Source organism: Gorilla gorilla, chromosome 21 (assembly GCF_029281585.2).
Source record: "Gorilla gorilla gorilla isolate KB3781 chromosome 21, NHGRI_mGorGor1-v2.1_pri, whole genome shotgun sequence".
Lineage (NCBI taxonomy): Eukaryota > Metazoa > Chordata > Mammalia > Primates > Hominidae > Gorilla > Gorilla gorilla.
In genome coordinates this window covers 30,435,186-30,462,814 of record NC_073245.2, presented here as the reverse complement: position 1 = coordinate 30,462,814, position 27,629 = coordinate 30,435,186, and the positions used below count along the sequence as shown (strand labels likewise).

General features: G+C 41.5%; 1 protein-coding gene across 5 annotated transcripts in view; it reads left to right on the top strand.

Annotated features, from left to right (window-relative positions):
- The window catches only part of RALGAPA2 (Ral GTPase activating protein catalytic subunit alpha 2), a 325,720-nt gene that overhangs the window by 255,113 nt on the left and 42,978 nt on the right, over positions 1-27,629 (top strand). The window contains exon 39 of one of the 5 annotated variants that reach the window (XM_055373511.2): positions 18,887-19,843. The exons of the other annotated variants lie outside the window; for them this stretch is intronic. The gene's annotated coding sequence lies outside the window, so the exon portion shown is untranslated. Of the gene's footprint in view, positions 1-18,886; positions 19,844-27,629 lie in introns of those variants that run through there. 5 annotated transcript variants of the gene reach the window in all.

The following is a 27,629-nucleotide window of genomic DNA, read 5'->3' as shown; positions in this document are numbered from 1 at the left end:
ATAACTTAGTTTTTTGGCTTTGAATACTTTACCTCTGTCAGTTTCCTTACTCTAAAATGAGGAAAATAATCCCTCCAAGACAGATTATTGTAAGGATGTATGGAATGAAGTATATATAAATATGAGACTGAAGAATGAATGAACAGTTGAGCTGATGGATGCAGCAGTGTAGAGGAGGGCCTGGCCCCTCTCTCGTTCTCCCAGCCCCCACTAGAAGAACATCTCAGGGCCCAGACACTGCCATATGTGCCGTGGTAAATCAGGGTGGCCATGCTTCTGTGTTCTTCCTGCAACTAACATCGGTATAGCCGTGGCAAGCACTGTAGAGGGCAGGCAGAGGTGAGTGGCCTCAGGGGGCTTCACGGCCAGGATGGATTATAACTGTGACATAGGGTAGGATGCAGCCTATGCTCTGGGAGAGGCATGTGGTCAGTTCCCAGTGAGTATTTGTTGAGTCACTGCAACACAAGATACAAGAGAGAGAATCAGTGGGTCATGGGAGCTCGAAGGGAAAAGATTATTTCTAGCTGCTGCTTCAAACAATTCACGTTTTTGTGTACCTCTCATTAGTTGTCTCTTCACGTGTGTGTCATCTACAACTTGATAGGTGGGAAATGTCATAACTTTGTTAATTTGTTTGTTTTACAAAAAGATATTCATACGCTGATTATAATTTATTATATTGGTGTCCATGGCCCATTCCAAGGTGCTAAGGCATTTTTTCAGGGCGCAAGGGTCTTGGTGAACAGCATGCTCTTGAGGCTATATGGTCGCCACTCCCCATTCCATTCCAGAGGAGGGCACAGAGGCCGGACTGTCGCAGTCCTCACTTTAGTGGGTGAGGACACCTGCCTCCAACCCACTACCTACCTCAGAAGCCTGCGGGCTTTTTCTTATTACATACCCCACCCAAAGACTTAAAAAAAAAAGCAAAAAAACCTCTTAAGCATGCCATTCAGTAGTGCATATACTGATTTATTTTAAAGTATGTACAAGTTCTGCTTTACTAGTACATTATGACATTATAAAGTATAGTCAATACTGAGAATTTTTAAAGGATGCAATAAAGAGGAAATAGTAATCTGAAGTATTTTATATTCAATCGTGTAAAATTGTTTTGCTTTTATTAAGATATCAGTAGTGCTTTAGTGAGTGCAGTGGAATTAAAATGTGCTGCTTTATTTTTATAATCTTAGTTTAATAGTTCTGTGATTCAGTGATTCCAAGGGGTCCATCTAAGCTCAGTGTATTTTGATAACTTGGTTTCATAGCCGGAAACAAAACTTTGCAAAGAGGACATAGACCACCTGGAGCAGATTGTTGTCTTGACCTCCTAAATCACAGGTTCGTGCTCAGTTTACATTCTTAGCCACCAGTTCTATGAAGGTTCCTGTTGACATTTGGAAGGAAATTTCCATCTTCCTTGATGTGAGATCAGTTGTTGTATTGGTATATATTTTTTTTATTTATATATATATATGTAGGTCTATATATATATAGGTGTGTGTGTATATATATATAGGCGTACATATATATATATATATATATACATGTCTCTCTCTCTATATATATATATATATTGAATGAGGGCTCTACTGCCAGCCCCTCGCTCCCTCTCCTTCTCTTTCTTAGTACAGCTTAGTACAGCTCATTTTTTTTTATTGTATTGGTATATATATTATATATATTATATATAAAATACATATATATAATATATATAAAAACATATATATTATATATAATATGTATAAAATACATATATATTATATGTATAAAATACATGTATGTTATATAATATGTATAAAATACATGTATGTTATATAATATGTATAAAATACATGTATGTTATATAATATGTATAAAATACATATGTTATATATTATGTATAAAATACATATATATTATATATTATGTATAAAATACATATATATTATATATAATATATATAATACATATATATTATATATAATATATAAAATATATAATATATAAAATATATAAAATATATATTATATATAATATATAAAATACATATAATATAATATATATAAAATACATATATATAATATATATAAAATACATATAATATAATATATATAAAATACATATATATTATATAGAATATATAAAATATATATTATATATTATATATATTATATGTATAAAAAAAGTATATATTTTTTGGACAAACAGATTCAAAGTGTACTCAGCTCTTATTTGGAAGGTGAGAAACAAATAAAATTCTGTTTATGAGTGTTTTGATAGTACAGATATGAGTGCTTTCTGAAAACAGAAACCATCTTCGACAATAAATTCCCATGCTAAAGGCAACATTTTCCAACATCTCAATTGAAGGCTTTCTCTTTACAGCATGTTTCTTTCAAATAGCAGTTACTCTCTCACTCAGTGTCAGAGCTCTCCTTTTCTTTTGTGGGAGCAGTATCTTTCTTCCTAAAGGAATGGCTAAGGGCGCATTGCTGACTGTGGCCTCCTCCCCAGTCTCCTCGGAGCATCAGCCAGGGCCAGCGACTAAAGTGTGAGTCAGCCACGTCACTGCCAGCTCACCCTCACCAGGGACCCTGCCTCCCTCAGCATCCAGGCCTACAGGGGAGGCTTGTGCCATCCGTGCCCCCTGCCTCTACTGCTCCCCAGATGCCCACGTGGCATGTTCCCTCGGCCCCTCTTCACTGTCTCCCTGTGTGAGAGCCCCCCACACATGTGCACCCACACCTCCCAGCACTGCCTGGGCTGCCCATGCTGTGTGTTCCCACAGCCTTTATCACCCTCTCAGTTACTATGTAATTCACTGATTTTACTCACACCGTGCCCCCTGCATGAGGGCAGAGATTTCTGTCTGCTTTGTTCACTGGTGCCTCCAAGGGTGAGAGTGGAAATATTTAACAGTGGGTACATAAGGACACCAGTTGGGCACTGACCAGGACGCCAGCCATGCGGGTGTTTTCCAGGTGAATACCAACCCTGGATGTAGCCTCAGCACCTGCTGCAGAGTAAATATTTTTTCAGTGAGTACACGCCGAATGAACGAATTCAGCTCCTTGTCATCACAGAAAAGGTCACCAAATTTAGGACATTTGTCTTTCCATAAAAAAGAAAAATGAGTAACTCATCTTTATATTCAAATTTCAGCTTTTATAAGATCTTTCCTGTGAGATAAATGGCAAACTCGTGTGTGCGACAAAAGATTTCCATGTTCATGCTCTGCCTCAGAACAGTGAATTGTAAAGATAATACGATTTATAGGATAATAAAGTTCAACACTTCAGTTTGGAGGCTCATGTAAACCATGGTACCTCACCCTATGCTGAAAGTGAATGAGGGCTCTACTGCCAGCCCCTCGCTCCCTCTCCTTCTCTTTTTTAGTACAGCTCATACATTGAACCTGACCTAGGACAGTCTGATAGATGACCTAGCAAGAAGGGTGCAAGTGTCAGGCACGTGTTAAATTTCAGTAAAGCTTAATTGAGTTCATCATTGGAGATAAAAAGATAAATATTAATAGAAGTCCTAACATTGTCTTCTCACATGAGAGTCTGCAAACTTGCAAAATTAAGCATCATGATTTTTGCAAGAGCTGGACGTGGTGTTGCAAGTTCCAGCTCCTCAGGAGGTGGGAGGATCACTTGAGTCCAGGAGTTTAGGCTGTAGTGCAATATGATTGTGCCGGTGAATAGCCTGCAGACACTGTCACTTAAAAAAAAAAGGAACTTTATAAAGATTTTTGCAGAAATGTTTAAAGGCAAAATGGTGGAGGGAGGCTCTTCTATGGTTCTGTGGGTTGACTGGGCTCAGCTGGATGGTTCTTACCCAGGGTCTCTTATGTCTGGCACCTGCATTGGCATAGCTGGAACAGCTTGGGGCTGGCCAGGCATACCTGGCTCAGCAGCCCCTCCACTTGGCTAGTTTGGGTCTTCTCGCAGCAGTCAGGCTTCTGACATGGCTGCTACAGGCTCCAGAGATCCAGGTGGAGGTGCCAGCTTCTTCACAATAGCACTTTGGAAGTCTCAGAACTATTTGGCCACAGCAGGTCACAAAGCCAGCCTAGATTCAAGGGAGGAGAGTGAGCCTGTTTTGAGGTAAGCAGCAGCCTGCCTGTCCAAGGAGGGCCACAGGCCAACGGACATTTCTCTCTATCTTCCATAGCTGGTGTAGCACTGACCACACTGGGTGAGGGGCTCACTATGAGGCATCTGCCCCTCCACTGGTCAGCAAGCTCCTTAAAGGTAAAGCTATGTGTTATTCATCTTTCAGTCTCCGGCATCTAACATCATAAGAAGTCAGTAGATGTTAGTTGGATTAAAATCAGAAATGCAAACATTTTAAGGAATTTCTAATTAGGGGAAAGTAGACTCTAGTGCCATTTATGTAATTACACCACAGGATGTCTTTACAATGTGCATGGGAGGAAATGACTTAATATGGATACTAAAAAGATAACTGATTTAAATAATGACTTCTAAATCCAGAGAGTTAAATCATAAAAGCAATAGAGTTCACTCTGCTCCTGTGTCCACAGAAGCAAGTGTTGAAAGCGTGCATTTTGTTCCTGTTACACTTGATTTCCTTGAGCTCCTTATTTTCACTTTAACTTGGTCTCATGAATCCTAATTTTATGTTGCTTTCAAAAATCATGAGTTTTGATGTACCTCATAATTGTATTTGACTTTTTAGATGAGTTTATGTCTGTGTGCCTTGGAAGTTGTCTCCCCCAAAATCTTTTGAAAACCATATAAATTGTATCATTGAGATTTCTTTAAGGAGAATGTCCGTTTGGACCAATTTTTTTAATGTTTTGCTTTAAGTAGGGGAAGGCGTCAGCTTTTAGTGGGGAAAAGGATTGTGTCTTTTTATAGTAAGAGCCGGCCTGATGGCTCTGGTGAACCTCTCAGCCGCTGGAGGAACATTCTTAAAGATGTATCCACATTCTCTGACCACTTCTTAACATGACCCTTGGCAGTCCTCTGTGGCAGTGGTCTGTCCGTTCTGCCTTGGAAGACCATAGGAATGCCCGTCCTAGGCTTTTGTTGCCTGTGTTTTTTAAACAGCCAGAGATTTCACATGGCATCTTTGGATCTCGTGACCAGCTGACAGGAGAGGAGGTGGTGGTGACATTCCAGCCTTTGGCCCGATCCCCCAGCTCTTTAGTGTTTCCGTGCACGTTATAGTAACTCATGGGTGATGTGAAGGAGTGCCGCTCTGCATCTGGAACCACGGCCTTCTGCCAGAGCAGATCAATACTTGAGCTGTCTGTCTCTAGTGCTCACCTTCCTTTCGCACAGCGAGACCCTTCTGCAGGCAGCGATCGATAGCTCTAATCCGTGGCAGCCTGCAGCAAGTCATGTGAGGCAGAGCACTTAGGTGGCATTACACGGGACTGTGGAGGCAGCAGCTCCGGGGCTTAGATTCGTAACACCCTTCCTAGGGACACATTCTGTTTGTAATGTGTACTTTTTATAATCTCCGCCATGGATCACCATTCCTCTGAAACTTGATTCAGGGAAATGGACATGTGTTTGTGTTTGTGTATGCATGTGTGAATTACAGTCAGATATTCATTCCCTTCTCAGACTTTGTACCAGTGCTCCCTGGTGCTGCTCCAGACCATCACTGCGTCACTACAGACCTGGGCTTTGTGCTGTAATTATTTCTAGTCTGGGTATTTTTAAAACATTAGAACTTTAAAAATATATATATATTTGAAATCCCAGTAACTGAAGAGCATTCTTACTCTAGCATGTACTTTCCCACAAAACATCATTAGAAGACAATGAACATTGGATGTCACTACCGTCTTTGAATGGCTGTGACCAAGTGAGAGGCTGGAGAGTGAAGATCTGTCTTTCCCTGGACCACTGAGGCCAAAGGAGCTTCCCCTAGGGATTAGCTTTGGAACTACCCCTGTGGCATCCTTGGAAGGCAGAGTGGGGAGTCAGGAAAAGCCCCTTCAGTTCTTTACCTGGCCTTCCAATCCTCATTCCATTCCCGTATCTAGTTATCTTGATTTTATCTGTGGATTTCAGGATACAACATAAAGTTAAGGGCTGATCTGAAGAAAGCAAATATGTGGGAGACAAGTTTGAACCAGGGTTTCTGGCCACTGTTGTGTGCTGGTCCTATAAGGAGCAGGCAGCAGTGACCAATAGAACCACGAGTGTCATGCCTGCTGTGTGCGAGAGCCTCAGCAGCTGCCTGCCGGTCAGAGAGGACTGGTTTCCAAATTCAGACATGCTCGAATTCATTAGTGAATGACACACTATATTTTACACAAAGGTCTCTCCTGGGATGTAATCTTTGTTTCGAGCTCTGTGGCCTTTTAAACTCTATGCTGATCATCTCACCTTTAAGGCCACTTTCACTAATCTGCACCTCACAGGCCACTGCATCCTTTCCATTTTTCACAGAGTACAGATAACACCTTCAGAGAACCCCTTAAGTTGAGCTTAGCTCACAGGAAAACTTCTGAGAAACAAGTTTTTCTCCAAGAACCAGGTAGTTCTCTCTCATATTTACACACATCCTGCCCTACGATATAGAGGTGCAAGGTGCATTTCTTGCTGGAGATGATCATTCAGTAAAATGTCTTTTACTTAGGGCTTAAAAAAATCTTGATAAAAAATAATCAACTGATTCTGATAATCTGATAATCTCATTCATATTCCTAGACACCAATTCTGAAAAGTCCAAAAGCATTTTTTTCGTTAGTATACTCATTCATTCAACAAAATACCCATCAGCCATTTCCTGTATGCCAGGCACTGTGCTGTTGCTGTGGGTGCACAAATGGAAGGCCCGGTGCCCACCCTGGAGGGGCTCTTTGTTGAATACAGAGCACATTAGGGAAGAGAGCAGTGCACAGTTTCCTCATGGCTGTGATGCAGAGTGCAGCCCAGAGCCTCAAGGCGTCCCACAGAGGGCCTGTGACCTGGCAATTGGAGGGTGAATAGGCGTCACAGGGACTTGATGGAAGAAAGGAGCGTTCAGAAAAAGTAAACGACTTTCAGCGGAAAAGAGCCTTTGGTAAACCTGGAACCATCAAGAAACTTAGTGATCTTGGAGCTTCAGATGCTGCTAGGAGCCCAAACCCACCCCCTGCAGTAATCAGATTGGGGTCCACAGCACCCAGATGTGCACACATCACTCCCTCCCCTTCTTATCGCTGTCTCGTCTCACTGTGTCTGCCAGACACCTTCCCCCATCTCATGCCATAGACCCCTCACTCATAAGGAGATGTGCTACTGTCTTGTCTTGTGTGAGAACAAGACCAGGAGGTGAAGCTGCTTGGAGCTGTCGTCTTGGGTCACCTGGAGAGACATCTGTTTACTTAGCTGCACCATTCTTTGCTCTGTCCCAGGCACTAAGAACCTCACATATTTTATTCAGTTATTAAGCAATCCTATCAGGAAGGCACAATTATGATCCTATTTTAATGTATTATGCAAACGCAATGCAATGTCTTAACACAATCTATTATGTCACAAACTTTTTTATGTTTAAAAAATATAGTTGAGGGAACAGAAGCCCAGAAAAGTTAAATAACTTGCCTGAGGCCACACAGTTTTGTGAATGGTAACCAGGACCTGAACCGGCAGCAGCTGCTCCACCTGTGCCATCAACTCACGGCTCCCCACCACCCCAGTGCCTGGTCAACACCTCTCCATCAGGACCCAAAGATGCCTGTGGAATTTTACATGCATTTCAGTGCAACATTTTAAATCATGTTGGATCTGTTGGTCGGATTTATAACTTGTGATTTACAGCTGATTTTGATAAGCCACAAATACCAGTATCATGCTTTAATGAGACTGAAGGCATGAACGAGCAGATTCTACTCTTGAGGCTGTTGTGGGAACATGCCGGCCGACATTGCACTTACCCCTCTGAAGGCCGGCATTGTCGCCAGGCTCATTAGCATCCACGCTCCTCGCTGGGCCGTTGCCGCTTGCTAGCTTACCAGCTGTTCCTGCTGCTCGGTACAATGTCGGATGTGTTCAGCTCACTGGGTTCCTGTCCTCGCCGCCGGGAGGAGACAGCCCTTCCGCTGGGGATACCCACGTGGCTGCCTGTCAGCGGTGGCACCGAATAAAGTAATAGGCCTTCGCATGGCATATGGTGTCTGGATTCGTACAAGATGCAAAACTCTTCTGCAGCTAATGCACGATGACTCATAGCATTGCTAATTTTTCAAACAAAAGCTGACTTCCACACCCACACTTTTAACCCCTCCAGCTAAAACGTCTTGAGTTGCAAAGCTCTACAATGGTGACTTTTGGGTCACTATATAAAATTTGTTATACTTACTGAAAGTGTATGAAACGACTTGCTTTACTTTGGATTGAAGTTATTTTAAATTTCTATTTTAAGTTTATTTCCTCTCTATATGGGGAATTTTTAAGCTTTAACTTTCAGTTTCTTTTTTACATTGGAAGAGTCTAAACAGTTTGGTAGATTTATTTTAAAAGCTGTTATTAGAAAATCGGTCAGAAGACACTGTATTAGTTGAACACTTGTAATTGTTTAGTAGAAGTTAACTTTCTCTTTTAAAAGCTTCATAGAAACTACTGCCTAATGCTCTTATCAATTCAGGTGTGGAGCATTTCAAGCTCACATTATAGTATTTTAAAGCTATAAGAGAATGTTGATTCTTTTGTGGAATATGATTTTGTATAGTCTCTTCTAGTATACTAAATAAAGCCCACTTAACCAAATTCTGGCAACAGAAATTTAGATTATAAATTTATATTAAAATGTCCATTTTTCAAACTAGAAAATAAATACATGGGATCTTCTAAAAGAATGTCCCTCCTAAACTTTGGATCAGTTGTGCTAATAATAGATAGCTACATTCAATCTGAGACTTTAAGTACTAAAATAAGGCAGTTATTTGCATTTACACAATCAGGCCTCTCTTTGAAGTAGTGATCAAAATATTGGTTTTTTTATAAATAACCTTTTACTGAACATTTTATTTAAACATTTCAGAGTCAGGAATTGCAACCATGAAATGATTAGGCAGTTTCTAATTATGGATCAGTAAGTGTTTTGTAGCCAGTCTGGCACATGAGCACTTTTGCAATCAGAATTTGGCAAATGAATGAATTTATAAAGGAACTTCAACCTAAGGGGGTAATATAGATTTTTTTAAAAATAGATTACTTTTTGGAAGCCCAAAAGATGTCTTTTGGGGAGCAGGCTAGAGACTCAGAATTGATGTTTCATTTTGGTTTCATGTTTAAGTCTGAAGTTTTTGCTTTCTGATCTACAGATAGGAATTCAAATGCACATCTAACTTATAAAGGGCATTCTATTCTCTGAAAATGAAACAAAAATATATAAAATTTCTAAATGGGCCTCACTTTCTATATTCCAGTTTTGATGCCATTTTTCAAGCATGCTCTCTAATTTTGCTCTTTGCCATTGGAAATAAGCTGGTGTGTATTTGGTGTGCCTAAAAATTTATTAAGCACTTAAAATTCTCCACGTTTGGCATATATGAGGATTTCTAGTTTTGCTTTCACTGCCTTGAGTTTGAGAGCTATGTTTGTTGTTGCTCCTACTAGTACTTCTATTTTATCCTATTACCACTCATTTTTATGAAATGAGGGCAAAATTCATTGGAGTATTCAAATAATTACCTAAGGACAGAAGTGGAGACACTGCTGAGCCTGAACTCTTGGTCAGTAGTTAGTGTCTGCATGTAACTGATAAAATGCTTTCTCATCAGCCAATGGACCAGAGAGTAAACTCAGCTCCAAAAGGCAGTTTGGAACATCAGTGCACGATGTGCAAAAGCGCAGGCTGATCACAGGCACCCAGAAGGACTGTTGGACCATTATTCTCACTCTTGGCGACAACCCTGCAGAATGGGACTGTGTTAACCCACAGATGGGGAGAGTGAAGCTCGAGGAAGCTGGGTCTTGGCCTGGGGCCCACAGCCAGGGCAGGGCTGGGATGAGAGCCCAGACCAACCTGACTCTATGGCCGCCTGCTGTTTCTCATTTGTGCACACTTTTGACCTAAGAATAGGAGACCATCAAAATGATATAGCTTTGAGAAAGTGAAGCAATTCCAATTAGTTTTAGCTTGTTCTCTCATTATTGTTACCAAGTGAATCCTAGCCTTTTAAACCTTGATTGTATGGAATAAATATGAAAACAAAATTATCGTTAAGTTAGGATGGAAAGTATTCCCGTTTTGATACCATGTGTACATCTCTTATACCTAAATACATGTAGCTTCCAAATTAAAAAGCAGTGAAAATATTAAGTTTAAATATTCTTACTGGCATATCCCACTTAGAGTCCATCCCAAAATAAGCATCTAATTGATGTTACTTAGTGTGCTTTTGCCTTGAGAAATAGTTGAGGACGCAGTTCCATCACAGTGATTTTTCTGTCTTTTTGCTAGCAAGATATTTATTTGTATATGTGGAATCCATTTATATTCTACCTCTCTCTAAAATAGATTTGAAAGAGCTTACATAAAGGCCATGTATAATGAGAAAGAGAAAATCAAAGCCCAGGAAGCGAAGGATGAAAATAAGAGCATCATCTGAAGGCATACAGAGAATGCACAGTCATGGCTCTGGCAGCAGAGCAGGGCATCCCCCATTGACTACTGCTGACCTCTAATGCTTGCTGTAAGGTGTAGCTACCACATGTCTTCGGGCCATTCTTGTTCTAAAGTTGTCAGTTACTGCTAATGAAATTATATTTTGTATAAGTTGGAAGACATAATAGGTCATTCTAACGAAATAAGTTCCAGACAACAGCATATATTTATAGGAAATTTTTAATATCAAAATGATTTCTATTCTACCCCATGAGTTCAAAAAATATCTTTGGAGCAGACATGCAAGTTCATCTGCATCACAAGCTAATTAGGTCCGGGGGAAAAAAAAAAGTTAAGGGCTTAACAATAGCTGAAAAAGTGAAGAATTAATTAGTGACGGGGGAAAGTATGATTGAAAAATAATCTTAATGCCCACATTAGCTGGCTAGCTGCTTTTGCTAAGCCTTTTAGTTTGAAAAGCCCAAGTACCTGACATTTTGCATCTGTTTTTCTGTGAAGATAAAAGGAAACTTGAGTGTCTTATTCTCAATAATGGATTTTATGTGACAAAAAGGTTTCTGCTCCCTTCATTTCCATGGCCAGGCGTTTTTATATTATTGCCCCACTGACTGTCATTTCATGTTTAACTCTTCGTAGACTCATACAGCTTTCCTCAACCCTGGGGATGGTCTGGGATTGAATGATGTCAAAGCCTCTCTGTGTACTAGGTGCTTCCATGCATGTTGGTCTTCTTGTTACCATGTTGCAGGACTTGTTGCCCTATAATCCAGCTCTTCTCTCAGGTTTGTTTACTTGTGATCACTATGTAATCATTCATTTTATGGAGCTTCATTAAGGACTGCAAACCTCTGTCCCAATTTAGCGTCATTCAAGCGTAGGTAGCATCCATCTGCTCCACCCGCACTGTTTAATTAATGAACTTCATAATGTGTTTTTGCCTGTGAAAAGCTCTCTGTCTCCTCAGGTTGTTAAATGAGATGTGCATTCCAGGTTTTCTGTGTTAAGATTCTAGAAAGCCCGCCATGGGAGGTGCTAATTATGGACTCACCGAACTCCTGTTAAGTCGTAACTTGAAGGCAGATTTACCTTTTTTTTTTTTCCAATATACATTCATAAACCCAAAGTCAGGTCGCTTTTTGAGTAAGTAAATCACTGGTCAGTTTTCATAGTCATTCTCTTCACTGAGAGTAAAGATTAACATTTTTTTAAAGCTATATTTTCTTTCAGTACCCTAAAAATATACTTGTTACTTTGAGGTTTTTCCTTCTGAAATTAAAGTTGTAGAAATGCTTGAATGTCAAAAATGCTATTTCTGTTTTCCACTATCTTTTCGTAGAATTGCCTGGGAAACTTTGTAGCATAGATTCTATTAAAAATAATGGAGTAACAACTGTGTTTCTTGGAAAATAGTAACACTCAAGTAATATATTGTTAAAATTTCATTATGTGTTTAATTATTAGTGTGTTGTAAAATTCTGTCTGGATTTAGAGGTATTTTGTTGGCACCTCTTCAAAGACCTGATAAATTTGATATTATATGGCAGATAGCATAAAACTAGCCACGTTCATTTACTTAACACATTTATTAACTAAGACCAGGAGCTTAATCCTGATTTTTAACAACCGGACAACCTATGGATTATCTGCCTTTTCTTAAAGACTATTTAACATTGAGATTAAACTACACTCTACTCTGTCAAGTACTCTCAAGTCCTAGAAAAAATTCTTTCTGTCTTGAAATATGATAGAGTTCTACATTCATGTTGTATTCAGCTCTTTTCGTCACAATATTAACTCTTATTCCTATAATGGTGAAAAATACATCTGAATATTCATTTTTCAAAAACAATTTTTACTTACCCCCATCCAAACTGGGGAGGGACTATATTTGTGTTCTCATCTAGCCATTATAAAGTTAATACATTGGAAAAAATGAACGTTAAAGTTGTTTCACATTAAGTACCCCATGTTCCATGAGGATAAAAGCAAAAGGGATTAAGAGTTGGAAGAATAATTGGAGCACAAGGAAGGAAGAATGATGCCCCCTTGTTTCTCTCCCTTCTCTAACATTTGTAGAATTGCATGCATCAGGGACCTGGCACGTTGCTGGCTACACTGAGGATGCGGGGCAGAGATCCTCAGATACTGTCGATGTGGCTCAGTCCAGTAGGCAAGAGACTGTCCTACCTCATCCCCTCTACAGGTGCCCAGAAAAAGAGCTTCATGATGACAAAAAAATGAGAGACATTGCGAGATGAGTTCCACTCCTTATTTTATATTGGGTTGAAGTGCATGAAGTTGTTGATATTTGACTGTTTGACCTAGTTAAAAAAAAAAGGCAATTTGATATAATTCAACCTAATTTTTTGCATTACAAAGCATAGAGAATATGTCAATAGCAACTTTGTTTACTAACCAGAGGAATCTGTGCACAGGTGCTGTGATGAGGGTTTAGCTGCCTTGGCGGGACATCTGCCAGGGCTCAGGATTGCGTTTGTGAAGCTTCTCTGGAGCCCCTTGCTGTTGAGCTCTCTGCATCTTGAACCATTTTGGCCTCTTTTCGGGACCATCTTTTTCCTTTAGTGTGGTGTTTGGCTGGTTTCTCTGGGCGTTGTGCCCAGTGAATGTTATTTTTGTTTATTGTATGCAGTGTCTCCAATCCTGTTTTCATGATAAAGTCTTTAAAAATCAATTAACAAATGAAATACATCTTTGCCTGGGAAACTTTCGAATTGTTTGCCATGTTAGCAAATTCTCAATACTGCCACCAAGTCAGACAGCTGACCTCCTTCTGGTGCTGGACAATGGATAGCCCCCTTCCTTTATCAACCCATTGAAAAAGAGACTCAAACCACTTTTATCTTAATGAAATGAAAAGCACAAATGGAAAAAAGTTATCTTTGCTTTATATGCAATTGTATTAAAATGTTGAAATCTACAAGCAAGATAATTAAAATGCTATCCCTGCCAATCAGCTGAGAAATCAGTTTAACTGGGGTTTGACTTCATGACAAATGGGCTATCAAACTAAAACTTAGCAGAACTATGGCAGCCTGAGAGTTCCAGAGTGGAATTTGGCCTTAGAACATTTCCTAAATGCGAGTTTGGGCACGGCCAGCCAAAGAGGCTCGGTGACTTGTCACTCCAGAGAATGCATGCAGTGTCCTCACCCTGTCACAGCCTTAGACACATTTTGAATCTGCAGGAACTAGTTCAACCCAGGAAGTCACTCACTTTATCATTTATGTAGAACCACCAGGCCCAGTGGAATATTTGCCCTCTGCATTATACCTGTAGCCACGCAGGTCAGCTTTGTATAACCCAGGGCGGTGCTGAGCAGTGCAGTGTCATTCATCTCTTTATGCGTAGCAATGCATTTGCTTTCCACAGCAGTCCTGCAAAGCCAAAGTACTGTCATTTCTTTTGCTTCTGGTGGCTGCTGCTCTCCTCTTAATCATCATTCTCCTCTCCTCCTTGTTGATTTCAAAACCTATTTAGATTGGTGCAAAAGTAATTGCGGTTTTTGCCTTTAAAAGTAATGGCAGCAGAATAGTTTGAAAATTTACCTCTTTCACTGTAAGATGATGTGGTGGTTTTCAAAACAAAAGATTGATAATCTGCCAGCATATGTGTTTAACTAATTTATAATATATTCAGAATGTTTTTTCATTTCTCTAAATGTTTTTCACTTGTTTTTATGTGAAACCCTCAAAATGGGGAAGTTGACAGGGGGATATCTCAAATTTTTGTGTTTTATGTGAGTTTTAACAGTTCACACTTACTAACTAGAAACATATACATTCATTCAGCAATCCAAAGAGGTCACAGTTTGGGTTTCTATTAAGAACATATGCTCAAGTAAGAATATAAGATTTTACTAACCACAGCTCCTGTTAAAGAGGATTTTGAAAGAAAAAGAAAAAAAAAAAAAGTGCCTCAGCAAGAGAGATGATGCTTTAGCTCTAAGAAGAAAATGGACTATGTTTGTAAATTCGGTCATTAAAAAAAAAAATGTTTTTTCCAAAGCAAATGTGCATTGTTTAGTGCTACCAGAATGCATTAGCTTTGGCTCTGAGTCCAGCTTTTCTGGCTCTGAGTCCAGCTTTTCAGAAAATGCTTTTGAGTTCAAATCTTACAGCTTCTTTCAAAGCAGTTGCTGGATTTTGCCAGTTTTTCTTTTTAAGATTATACTTCTTTACATACTAGTTCTAAAAATATTAAAGACATTGGGCAATTAAATTTATTTATAATGAAAATTACATGGAAGTGTAATTCCTAAGAACCTGTTTGACCATTAATCAGAAGTGTTTTGGCATTGAGAGGAAAGTACTGCTGGGAGGCTATACTATAGATCCCTTTACCCATCCCTGACAGACAGCCATGGAGAAAATAGCCTAGTTGGGTGGGTGGGTTGATTGGCCTTTTTTTGTTATGGTTTATTTCAAAAACAAGAATTTGAAGAAGCACCCATTTCTGAGTGATGTGGACTAGTCAGGGCCACAGTTGGAGCCAAAGGCCAGATTAGATTCCGCAGAGGATCTCCCCAGCTTCCAGTTCCAAGAACAGAGTAAATGTCATTCAGTGGCCCCCATACTCAGAACCAACATCTGACCAATATATTTACTCCATCATCTGCCCTTCTGCCATGCAAAATTCAGCACTTCGGGTGTAATAGGCTTCCATCTTCATGAATCTCCTTGCGAAACTCAGGCACTTATGGAATAGTCAGACATTACATTCGAGCATCTCAAGTTACAGTAGCTTCCCCTTATCTACAGGGGATACATTCCAAGATGCCCAGTGGATGCCTGAAACCTCAGATAGTACCAAAAGCTTTATATTCTACGTTTTTCCTACACATACATACCTATTATGAAGTTTCATTCTAAATTAGACAAAGAGATTAATAATAACTAATAATAAAATGTAACGATTATGACAATATGCCAGCGTCACTACTTTTGCACTTTGGGGACATTATTGAGTAAAATAAGAGTTACTCGAACACAGCCACATGCAACACAGAACACAAGTGATCCTGTGGCTGTTGATCTGATAAGTGACTAATAGGCAGCACATGCGGCGTGGACCCACTGTACAAAAGGACAGACAGTGTGCAGTTTAAAACACGAATTACTTCTGGAATCTTCCATTTAATATTTTCAGACCTTGCTTGACTGCAGGTAACAAACTTATGGAAAAGGAAGTCACGGAGAAGGTGGGACTGGCTACTGTATTAAAATTAATGTGAAAAATACCAAGTGTTGGTGAGACTATAGAACAACTAGAACTCTGAAATGCTGCTGGTGGGAATGTAAATTGGCTCAATCAACCACTTGGGGAAACTGACAGTATTTGCTAGGCTAATCTGCAATGTATCAGGAGAGGAGTTATCCTTCCAGTAAGGGGGAGAGCGTCTGGAAAGCAGCAGGAAGGTGCTGGTGATTTTTTATTGGGGTGCTGATAACATGAGTGTGTTTAATTTGTGAAAATTCATTGAGCTTTATACTTCTGTGTACTGTGTGTGTGTGTCTGTGCGTGTGTGTATTTGTCAATAAAAAGTTTTAAAATTTCTTGAAATAAGTAAGATCTCCTCAAACTGGGAAAGCAGGTGATGTGCTAGGGTGTAGGAGAGTTCCAGGAGACACACAGCGTACCTTTGCAGATCATCAGCAGTACTTGATAGTTAATCATATACAACATTTTTGTATTAAAATAAATGCAAGCCGTGAATCTGCATTCCTTTTTAACACATATCTGACACATTTCTTGCTTACAGGCCCCTGGAGGTCCTTCTGTCCCATTCTGTGGCCCTGTACAGAGGGGAGGATTCCAGAGGAAGTGTGTGTGTGTTGTGTTGCCATAAACCATGGTTCCCAACCCTGGCTGCACATATAATCACATGGGGGTTCCGATATTGACTGATGCCCAGCACCCACCCCACAGATTCTGGGTAACTTGGTTTGGAATGGGGGCCAGACATCAGTGCCGATTAACCACTAGGTGATTCTCATGCGCAGCCAGGAATGGGAGCTGCTGCCCTAAGGCATTAAGCAGCCCCTTGGCGGGGATTCACAGATGCCCAAGGACTAGGAAGAAAGGATTGCTGCTGCTGTGAGAGATGGACTCGAGATTCCCCCATGGTTTCTTCCAGATCTGAGAGGGGAAAATAGTGGCTAACAGCTATCCAGGGCTTAGCTTTTGTTGTGCACTGTACTAAGCACTTCATGTGGGCACCACTGTGTTCATCATTTACCCATGAGGAAACAGGCCCAGAGGAGTCACATGACTTCCTCAAGCACTTTATAATGGTTATGGTGGGCCTGGAGCACAGGCATTCTGACCACAAAGCTGGACTCCACCTTATGAGGATGTCATGTGGTAAGCCTTGCACAGCAGCCTGACAGGCAGAAAGAAGTTAGGGATGCTGGAAGATTGAGGTGGCTGCGACTATAAAAGACAAATAGCACCAGCTTCACATTTAGGGGCACCTGGTGTGGGACAGCCAAGGCTCAAGAGGGATCCAGAGATACAAGGGGAAAAAAGTGAAGATCAAGAGGCACCTGGAGACATCGTTTCATAGTTCTCCCATGCCCCCAGAAAATAATGCAATGTCAGAAGAGTCACTATCTGGACTATCTCAGTTTGAAGCCATTCATTCACTGGAGGACTGCTTCCCACATTCTCACCCAAAAAGATGCTTTTTATGCATCCTTCCTCATCCAGGAAATGAATGCAGTCCCCTTCAAATTACATCCCCACGTCACGGTAGTTTTACAGATCCTTCTGGTATTACAATCTTACCTTTTTAGACCTTTGTTAATTGATCAAAGGGTTAAAAGTATAAAAACTATGCAGCTTTAAGGAAAACGTGGATATTAATGCCTTTTTTTAATCTATAATAATGACTGGTTTTAGTCAGAATGCTTTAAATGCAGCTATTGTAAAATCTCTGCCCTTGTATCAGTGGTTAAGTATCATGGTCCATTGATAGAGCTTTAAAAAGTTCAAAGGCTATGCTAGCGTATCTTTTGTCTCTTCATCTTTTAACTGTAAAGAAAAAGATGTCCTTGTATCAAGCCTTAGCATTTATGTGAAAAATGAAATTGGGTTCAGTTCGTGCATAGATTTTTAGAGAGATTAAAGTGGGCATCACACAATTTTTCTCTGTAAAAGGCTTCCTTTGATGTGCCTTCTGTCTGTTCACACAGAAGTGTCAGCCATTGTTTTTCAGCAGTAGAAGAGTGTCTGCTTGTCATCAGCACATTCTAATACCTTTGTGCTAGAGCCTTGTTCAAGGTGGATCTTATAATTCAGAGATAATGTTACTGGAACCGAACATTGTAATACCAGTCTGCTTTAGGAAGATAAATGCCAAGGCAAAGCCAAAGTGTTTATCAAAAATGATCAGGGAGCAAAACTAAAACATTTATATTTGGATGTCTGATTACAATCCATGCTTTAGATATTTCATTAGCAATATAACACAGTTATTCTTTGGTGCTTGCTTTGAGTTTTAATTTGTTTGTGCTATTCCATTGCAAAGGAAACGAATGAGATGGTTACATTAAGGGACTCAGAGTAGCTGAGTGTATGGCCATAACTTGAATTAGGCTAAGATGACAGAGAGCGGAGTGAAGATGCCTCATGGCATCTGAAAGTGTAGAACATTCCCACCAAGTATCTCTTGGCCAATCTATAAGTCATAATTTAGTGAGCTCTTATAATGTGTATGATGTGATAAATATTTTATGTGTACTTTACCATCACTAGAATGTAGGGTTGTTGTCCCATTTTGCAAGAAAGAAGCGAAAGCACAGAGAGAAGCTGAATGACTTGCCCAAGATCTCTCAGCCATCAAGTGAGAAGCGAATTCACACCCCAGCTTGGTGCTCACTCTCTTAGCCACTGCTGTCTTCCAATTGCATTGTCACTAATTGCTAAAAATATTTTCACAGACTACTTCGAATGTGCAAACCAACTAATATTTATGCCTTTTTCTCTAAATTTATTCAGATACTCTTTTTCATTTCTGAAAAACAGTGAATTTTTTTTCTTAAATGAAAATGAAATCCAATAGAATTTGTTTCTTTGCTTGTCTTATGTTATTTGTGATAAATAATGTATACTTCAGGATAATTTCACTTTCTGTTGATGCTGCCTCTAAATTAAAAAAAGAAAAATCCTGTTTTAAAATGATCTCCAAAACAGCTCAGACTACATCCCTAGGACAGCAGTATTTAAATGACTCTATGATACCTCTGTAACTTTGTTTTTCTTACATTTCTTCCACTTAAAGCTTTCCCAGCACATGTCAACTCTACAGCTGTGTATCTGAGGCTTGATGGCCAGTGCTCCAACCATGGGCAACCTAGAGCATTAGCCAGGAGGAGAGAGGGAGTGCTCCTCCAGCAACCCCCGCTGGTCTTGAGGGAGAGAAGCAGAGGATGACTGACGACTGAAGGGAGGGAGCTTGCTTCTGCTGCTGTCCTGCCTTGACCTGCCTCTGCTGTCATTGTGCTCACTGCTGCAGAGGCCCAGGGAGGGCAAGGTGACATTCTAGCTGTTCGTTTGTTTCAACAAGGCTAGCCACAGGTCCACCCACACTCACCTCATCCCGGTCACCTTCCACCTAAACATTGGCAGCAGTTCCCTAACTTACAGATTAACGGCTGTCCCACTTCCCACTTGTTTCCTTCTGTTTCATTTTCTGTTGTGAAAAAGGTCCTCATGTGAAACAGCTCCCAAAAAGCATCTTATGTAAATTCATGCCAAAATATGTGAGAGTCCTCTTGCAAAAGAAAATTGGAATGTGAATTCTGAATTAAAATGAGATTTCCCTTTCTGACCACTCCGTTAAATTCGGCTTTTGTTTGTTTTTTATTTGCAAGTGTTGGTGCGTGTTAAGATGAAGGCAGAGCTACACTGCTCCATTCTGAAGAAGCATTTGACCACTAACTGATAAAAGAGCCAGGATCCATGTATAAATTATTCAGAAATTTGGTAAATAAACATGCAAACTTCTAGCTGGGGCTATTGCTATTGCATTATTCAGCCCAATAAAGAGAATTTAATTTAATGGATTTTCAGCAACATTGTTCAATGATCAACAAAAGGCATACTGTCTTTTATGAATAACTGATTTTCCCGGGGCATTCTGAAGAAAGTGGGTCCTCGTTAACCCTAGAATGGCTAGCTAATGTAATTGAAGCGCGACCACCTGGCAGCGAGGTTGCCCGTCAGCTGCCAAGGAAGGCCCGGGCCGGGGAGTACCAGGTGCTCTGCTCTCGCTGTCTGATTGTTACAGTGGAATAAACAGCGTGATTGCACAGTATGGCCGGGGGCGAGAATCCAAGACTGCTGCCAACCAGAGCGCGGGCTTTCTTCCCTAGTCTTTGACAAGGGGGGCCAAAAGTGCTTCTATTCAGAGCAGGTAAAGCTGACAAAGCTCCGATGCTGTCTGCGCAATTAGGATGAAAAAAAAATAAGACTGGCCCAAGAACGAACCAGCAGTGAGCCTCAAGTACCTGTTTCTGTATTGTACAAAGCCTAGGCCTATTTAATACAGGCTGGGAAGTTTAAGCATAAAAATTTAAAATAAATTCAAGAAAAAGAACTTAAATACTCAGTGACCACTGTTTCTTAGAGCAGGTCGGCATTATTATGCTTCCTGTTTTGAAGCAAAATTCCAAGTCGTCACCATACAAAAAACTTTATTTTGGCCCGAATTCCATAGTAACCCAAATACCCTGTTTCTTTGATTATACTTCATGTATTCTGGGCCAGGTCATTTTGCTTTCTCTATCTTCCTTTATAAAGCCCTACAAGCATCTATATTTAACTCACTGAAATAGTCCTCACTCTGTGGTGTTGTTTATTCTCAGTAATTTTTTTTAAGTGCTGCTGCCCGTGTGGAGATATAAAAGAAAATTAGCATTATTTGACTTGTAAAAACTTAATTAAGAAATAGACATTATGACCTAAGGGGTTTTGAATGTGAAATGGTTCATTAAGTTTTTGTTAATAGGAAAGTAAAGAGCACTTTCCCCAGACAGCAAGAACAAAATCGCTTTCTCTTAACACATTGATTTATTTCATTTGCTAAGCACAGGAACCATGAAATGTTTCATCCCAGTAGCACGTTAAATATGTGCAGAAGTAAAATTACAGCTGAACAGCACCTTGTACTTTGTACTCATGGTGTGTACATTTCAGTAGGCTAGGAGGAAAAAACGAACTGTAGAAAGATAATTTTATGGAATTAAATTACCTGTTTTGTATTGCTCTGAAGCTGTGCATGTAGCTGTGGATTCAGAGGGACTTGAACTGTTGCCTGTGGCTTTTCACTGGATAATCCCATCACCCTCCCCAGCCCACTCCCCCAGGATCGGTATCTATCACGGGAAAATAGAAATGAGAAAAATGTTTCCTGTTGGGTATTTAGTCTCTCTAGTGATACCTAACTGTAAAAAGTGACCAGGGGCTGGGTGTGCTCACTCACGCCTATAATCCCATCACTTGGGGAGGCTGAGGCCAGTGGATCGCTTAAGCTCTGGAGTTCGAGACCAGCCTGGGCAACATGATGAAACCCCATCTCTACAAGAAATACAGAAGTTAGCTGGGCATGGTGGTATGCGCCTATAGTCCCAGCTACTTGGGAGGCTGAGTGGGAGGATCGCTTGAGCCTAGGAGGTCACGGCTGCAGTGAGTTGAGATCACACCACTGCACCCCAGCCTGGGTGAAAAAGTGAGACCCTGTCTCAAAAAAAAAAAACTAAAACCAGGACTGCTTAGAAGGATGAATATTAGGTCTGTGGCATCTCTGTGTATTATCAGCTGGCAGTCAGGGCACTTAGTAATAAATTGGGAGAGTGACTTGAGCCAAGCCAGGTCACATCTCCTAGTCTCAGTTTCCATGGCTGGGAAAAGAGATGGTAAATAAATCCTACATGAAAAGTAATTAGTACAGGGCCTGCTACAGACAGTGGCCTAATGAATGTGCTTTTCTTCCCCTTTTGCACATTGGGCCTTTCCCAATGAAAGGTGACCCCAAGTTTGCTCAGGAGAAACAAGAAGTCAGAAGAACAACACAATTTTACGCCTTTTTTTCTAAAGGATTTATTTCTCAGCCTCCATTTTACATAAATAAGTACTCTGTAAGGATGAAGTAAATATATATGAATTTAGTTGTTTGGGGGGAAATACATATATATAAATAATTAGTCCGTCTTTTAGTCTGATAGCTTGAAACTCCATTTTGTTTTCAGTCAAATGTGAGAGTCTTACTGGCAACCCCAGCTTGACCCTGTCTTTGGATCTGGAGCTAGAAACCCAGATTGGACAGTTGGCGTGTGTGTAGTCCCAAGCGCACTGCCTGGCAGCCCCGGGCCCATGCTGCCTGTGGTCCCTGGTGGCTGAGTCACCCTGATCACTGCCTCTGAGGGCTGTACCGTGAACATACCCTGGAACTTAGCAGGGACACTAGAAGGGATAAAGGGAGTCAGTCCCAAAGGCAATCTCTCAACCTTCTTTGTGCCATGGATGTCTTGCAGTTCTCAGAATGTTTGTAAATGCAGAACATAAAGCATATAGGATTCCAGAGTACATCAGTTATAGTGAAATGCTTTCTAAAGCAAATGCATATATAGTAATATAGGAATGCCTTTATTCGTGCATTAAATACCAAGCTCTAGTAGTAGGTCCAATAATCAGTATAATTTTGAAGCAGTACTGAGCAGAATCAATATTTTGAGACACTGGTAACAATATAATGCGTCATGAAAATATCTGATTTCTACTGGTGACAGTCACAGGTAGTATCACTGTGGTTTGTTCCTATTTATAATGGAAAGAAATGTTTCATTTCAGCTAGAGGATAGGATAGTGAGAATGAAGATGTGCTTTTTTACCATCCAAGTTCAGGGACCCCTGGAATTTTGATCATCACCCAGAAGATCCCCATGGGGTCCATTGACCCATATTAAGAACCACTCTTTGCGGGATTCATAAGAACCACGGAGTCAGGATCCACTGGAACCACTGCAGTGTTGTTCCTTCAGCCAGCTAGCCTGCGAGAGTGGTTTCTGAGACTCTGTAGGTATGGGGCCTGTTCTCTGGGTGCTAGATATACCACAGTTCCTGCCCGCATGGAACTTCCATTCCAGTGGAAGAGGCTGACAGCAAGCAAGCTAGATCATGAAAATGCAGGGAAGTTAGAGCATGGTGAGTACTGAGGAGAAAACTGAAGCCAAGAAGAGAATGAAGGGTCTGGATCACAGTGCCTCCTGAGAAAAGCTGGCATTTGAGCAAAGACCTGAAGGAGGTGAGGGAGGCAACCAGACAGGGGTCTTGGAAGAGCATCCCAGGCAGAGGGCACAGCACACACGCATCGTGTGTGTGAAGTGTGGGAAGGGCTCCACACCACAGAGGTGACAGCAGGGGCAGGCACCCAGTGGGGCAGGGCCTTGCCAGCCACAGTAAGGACTTCCGCTTTTCCTGTGAGGTGGGAGCCATCTGAAGGCTGAACAGAGGAGCGCACCATCCCTGAAAGCCTCCTGCTGCTGGGTACAGAGGCCAGAAGATGTAGGAGGCCACAGCCATAATCCAGGAACGAAATGACAGTGGCGTGGCCTGGATGGTGGCGTGTGGTGGTGACAAGTGGTCAGGTTCTGGATTGATGGGGATTTGTGGCCAGATGAGACGTGGCATGTCAGAGGATGCAGAGTCATGTGTGCCTCAGTGACCAGGCGGTCTTCAGGACGTTCAGAGTAGTTTGTGGTTGCCAGTCTCCTTAATTTCCCCATTTTTACAGAAGGTGAACTTCTGTTTGAATTAATAATGCCAACATTTATTGAGCTAACATTTATGAAATTATACATATTATGTATTCCCATGTGAACAGATGGTTTGTGTTCAGATGCCATTGTGCAGAGGAGGCCACAGGACCCAGGGAGGATGGGGACCTTGCCAAGGTCCCACCGGCAGCATTCAGAGCTCAGAGCCTCCCATCAGTTAGTTAGCCCCGGAGCTTGCTCTCCCCGGTGCGGCTGCCACGATGGCCGATGCACAGGCTCGGATGAGGTGGCGCCCTGGCCGCCCGCCCGTGGCAGGGATTAGATCAGGCATGGCACATGAGTGTGTCTGGCAGGACGTAGTGGGCAGTCAAAACGGCAGTTTCCTGCCTCCCTCCCTTCCAGGGGCCTGGGGCTTGACGCATTGCCTCTCCCAGAACCCTGCTCACCCGACTAGGCCAGGGTTTTATTCTTTTTTCTATTTAGATTACTCTTCGGCCTCCAACCTTATGGCAGCAGAGACAACAGTGTCAACACATTGAAGCCTTCGTGAGCCATCCAGTGTTTGTCTCCCCAGGGGAAGTGAGATGGCTTCCCTGGGCTGGTGTTCTATGCCTTTGTGTCCTGGCCAGGGCCCAGGGCCGGCTGATGGCAGGGACACTTTGCCGTCTTACTCATGTATTGCCGTGACACTTAAATACACTTTATCAACCACTACCAGTTTTTTCTTCATATTAGGGATGGCATTGGAAGAAGGAATAGATAAGTAACATGTTTGAGCAAAGAAAGATCTACCCTATTAAATTGTTTTATCTGGTAGGGATGGTTATTTAAATAGACTGAAATCTTTTTAGAAAACTCATGCAAAGCACATGTGTAGAGAACTTGATCTGATTTACTTGGAACATGGAAGTACTAAGGATTTCAGTAGCTCTGGTTTCTTCGTGGGGTTTTATTTGAAGGGTCCTGGAAGCACTGTATGCTGGAGGCCGCTGTATTTCCTGAGGAGCAAAGTGGCCTGAGAGAGAGGGAGCAATGTCCACAGGCAGGTCTGTGATTTAGGCAGACAGTCGGGGAAATGTCTGGGGCCCAGCGGGCTGTTCCAAGTAATCTGTGACTCTCTGGTATTAGGGTTAGACCATATGAAATGCTGCTTTTGCAGGTTAAAAATTAGCAATTTTGTATGATTCAACTTGATACATAACTCACCCCATTTTAAGACTTGAGCAGCTACAGTATTTATGGGATTGTTCATTTAAACAGAACTTAGAACAATAAATTTCTAAGAATTTTTACTAATCCTGCTCACAGACTAATCTTGATTCTTGTCCATGTGAGCTCAATCCAGAGCAGTCCCTGAAAGGCCATAGATCTAGTGCAGTTCCTGCCTGTGGCAGTGTCCGCAGACACATCCCAGTGTCGGGGTCCCTCGTTCCCTTCGTGAAGAGAACAGAGCCATGTCTTTTCACCACACTGGGACTCCGGGGCAGCATCAGCCTGCCTCCTTCTTTGCTAAAAATCACACTGTGCCACATCTTTCTCCTGCCCCCGAATGGAGAGACGCACATGCTCCTCCCACTTTGCTATGGCACAACATCGTCAGCTCTGCAGCAGCCAACTTTCTAGTAAGGGTGTCACCCCTGTTCCCTACTCTTCTCCTTCAGATATAATATGATTCCATACACTTTATTCAAGAGTTCATTCTTTACTGTCCTTTCTTTTTTGCTCTGTATTAGCTGCATTTATGTAAATTTTTCTCCCCCAAATGATAGTGCCCTTAACTGTAGATGCTGTTATGCATCCTTTTCCTCAGCTGCTCCCAGCATCTAGCAGAGTACGCGCTGTCTGCCCAGGGTGGTGAACACCCTCCATCTCTGAAGTGTTGCTTCTGCCTCTGCATCATGGACTTTAGTTCCATATTGTTGCAGCATTCGCCTGTCCCTCCCATGCCTCCCATGACCATTTTCTTCATCCAGGGCTGAGTTTAGAGCCAGGGGATCTGGCATCAACACCCAGGTGGCTGTGCAGGGCCTCCTTGAGGAAAAGGGTCTGCAGTATCCACCACTTTTAGATACCTTGCACCTCAAGCATTGGCAAACATGGCATTCAAGAATCGTAGGTGAAGAACAGAGTCCACACATTGGAGCCATCTCTCTGTGATGTCCTGTCAGCTTCTGGGCATGGGGTAGGACACAGGAGAATAACTTGTAGATTTGTTTTTCATAAGTTCACTTTGAATGCCTTTCTCTAAAAGAAAACTTTTTTGAGACATGGTCTCACTGTGTTGCCCAGGCTAGAGTGCAGTGGTGCAATCACAGTTCACTGCAGCCTTGACCTCCCAGGCTCAAGCGATCCTCCAGCCTCATCCTCCCAAGTAACCAAGACTACAGACATGCACCATCACACACATCTAGTTTTTAATGTGTTAGTAGAGACGGGGTCTCATCACGTTGTCCAGACTGGCCTCAGACTCCTGGGTTCAAAATATACTCCTGCATCAGCTTCCCAAAGTGCTGGGATTACATGCATGAGCCACTGCTCCCAGCCTCTAAGAGGAATTTTAATATAGTCCTCTACCCAAACAGATGAAAAGCAATGGCAGACTGCTTTAAAACAAACACATCCCATCCAAAACGTGGTCATCTCCTCCTGGTCTTCACTTCTGAGCATTTGGCCATGCTGGTGGCCTCCGTCTGTTTTCAGTGTTAGGATATCAGAGGCTCACCTGCATCCATTTCTGGTTGTGGCTGAAACAGTCCCCTGCACAGCTCACAGGGGACTGAGAGTGTTTCTGCTTGCTTTTAAGGTGCTTTTTACAACCTTTTCCATCTCATCAGGCTTTGAACTTATTAATTTTAAAATCCAAGGCCTCGTTGCTGACTGTGGATTTTAGCTCTGCACTTTTCCCGGGACCCCCACAGAGGAACTACTGGCATTTTCCATGAGTTCCCATGAGAGGCCAGTGTGTGTGGCTATGAGCAACTTTTGTTTGGGAGAGACTAACCATGTGTATTAAAATTTGTTTTATTTTTGTCTTCATTTTGCTTTTATACACTTTATTCCTCACTGCTGGACCTTGCTAAATTACTGAGCTTTGATTTTTCAGGGGCTTTTTCAGGCCCCCAGATGAACAAGTCATGGACTTCCCAGTACATCACCACCCCTTCTCCCTCTTCTTCCCCACTACAGATAGCTTACAACTGCATGCCATGTCTGAGTACAAAGAACATGGCCAAAACCTTCATCTACATGGCTGTTAAGTGTACTTTACTATATAAAATACGTATCACGCAGTATTTTGTTATTTGATCTACTTTCTGTTCTGATAAATTTCGGAATTTCACTGATGTATACTGGATTTTGAAGTATTTTAGCACTTGACTGTTGTGTGGTGAAGCAGAGATGCTAATCCTGGTCCTTCGTGAACACTGTCTTCATCTCACAAAAACATCCAGACTATCTCATTTATCAGGTGACCTCGTCTCTGTGGTCCTTTGGTCAAAGGTCTTTGTGGTCCTTTTTAAGTAAGGGCTTATTTTAAATGAGCTGAGTAGGTTTGTTTGGGGAGTACTTATACTTGTTGGACCCCATCTGAGAAACATTTCAGCCTCATGAGATAAGTCAAACTGTTGGTGCAGCTTGCACAGAAAAGTACTGCATTTTTAGGTTGCATTTGTATTGATACCTTACATCAAAGAGCTTATTCCTGTTTTCTCACAGGCTAGCAGCCTCTGGAGATATCCTGTGCCTGGCTGCAGCTTCTCCAAATCCCCCCAGCCCCTTGCAGGGTTTGAGTGCTCCTCCTAGTTTCTTTCTCTCACCTCTTTTAAGATATTGTATGAGAAGCCCCTCCCTGCCCAACCACCTTTTTGGGCTCTGGCTAAATTACTAGGTGGAACCATATGAAATTGCTAATGTTGGTTTGCCTATCACCTAATCTTGAACTCGGAGCCTTAATTTCTTCAGCTATAAAGTGAGAGTAACAATACTTTCTTCATAGGATTTTGTGAGAATTGTTCAAGATAATTTGGGCACACGATTGACTGGCACATAGTAGGACTGATAATTATGTCCGAATGGAGAGACAAATGGATAGAAGTGTTACTAGATGTTTGTTGGCATCATATGAAATGACCCAATGGCTTGCCACTAAATTTGCATAGTCATTCTTAAAATGTAGGCTCTTTAGAATGGGGAGAATTCACTTAGGAGATGCTTGGTGCTCACCAGCGAGCCAGATGTGCACCTCCA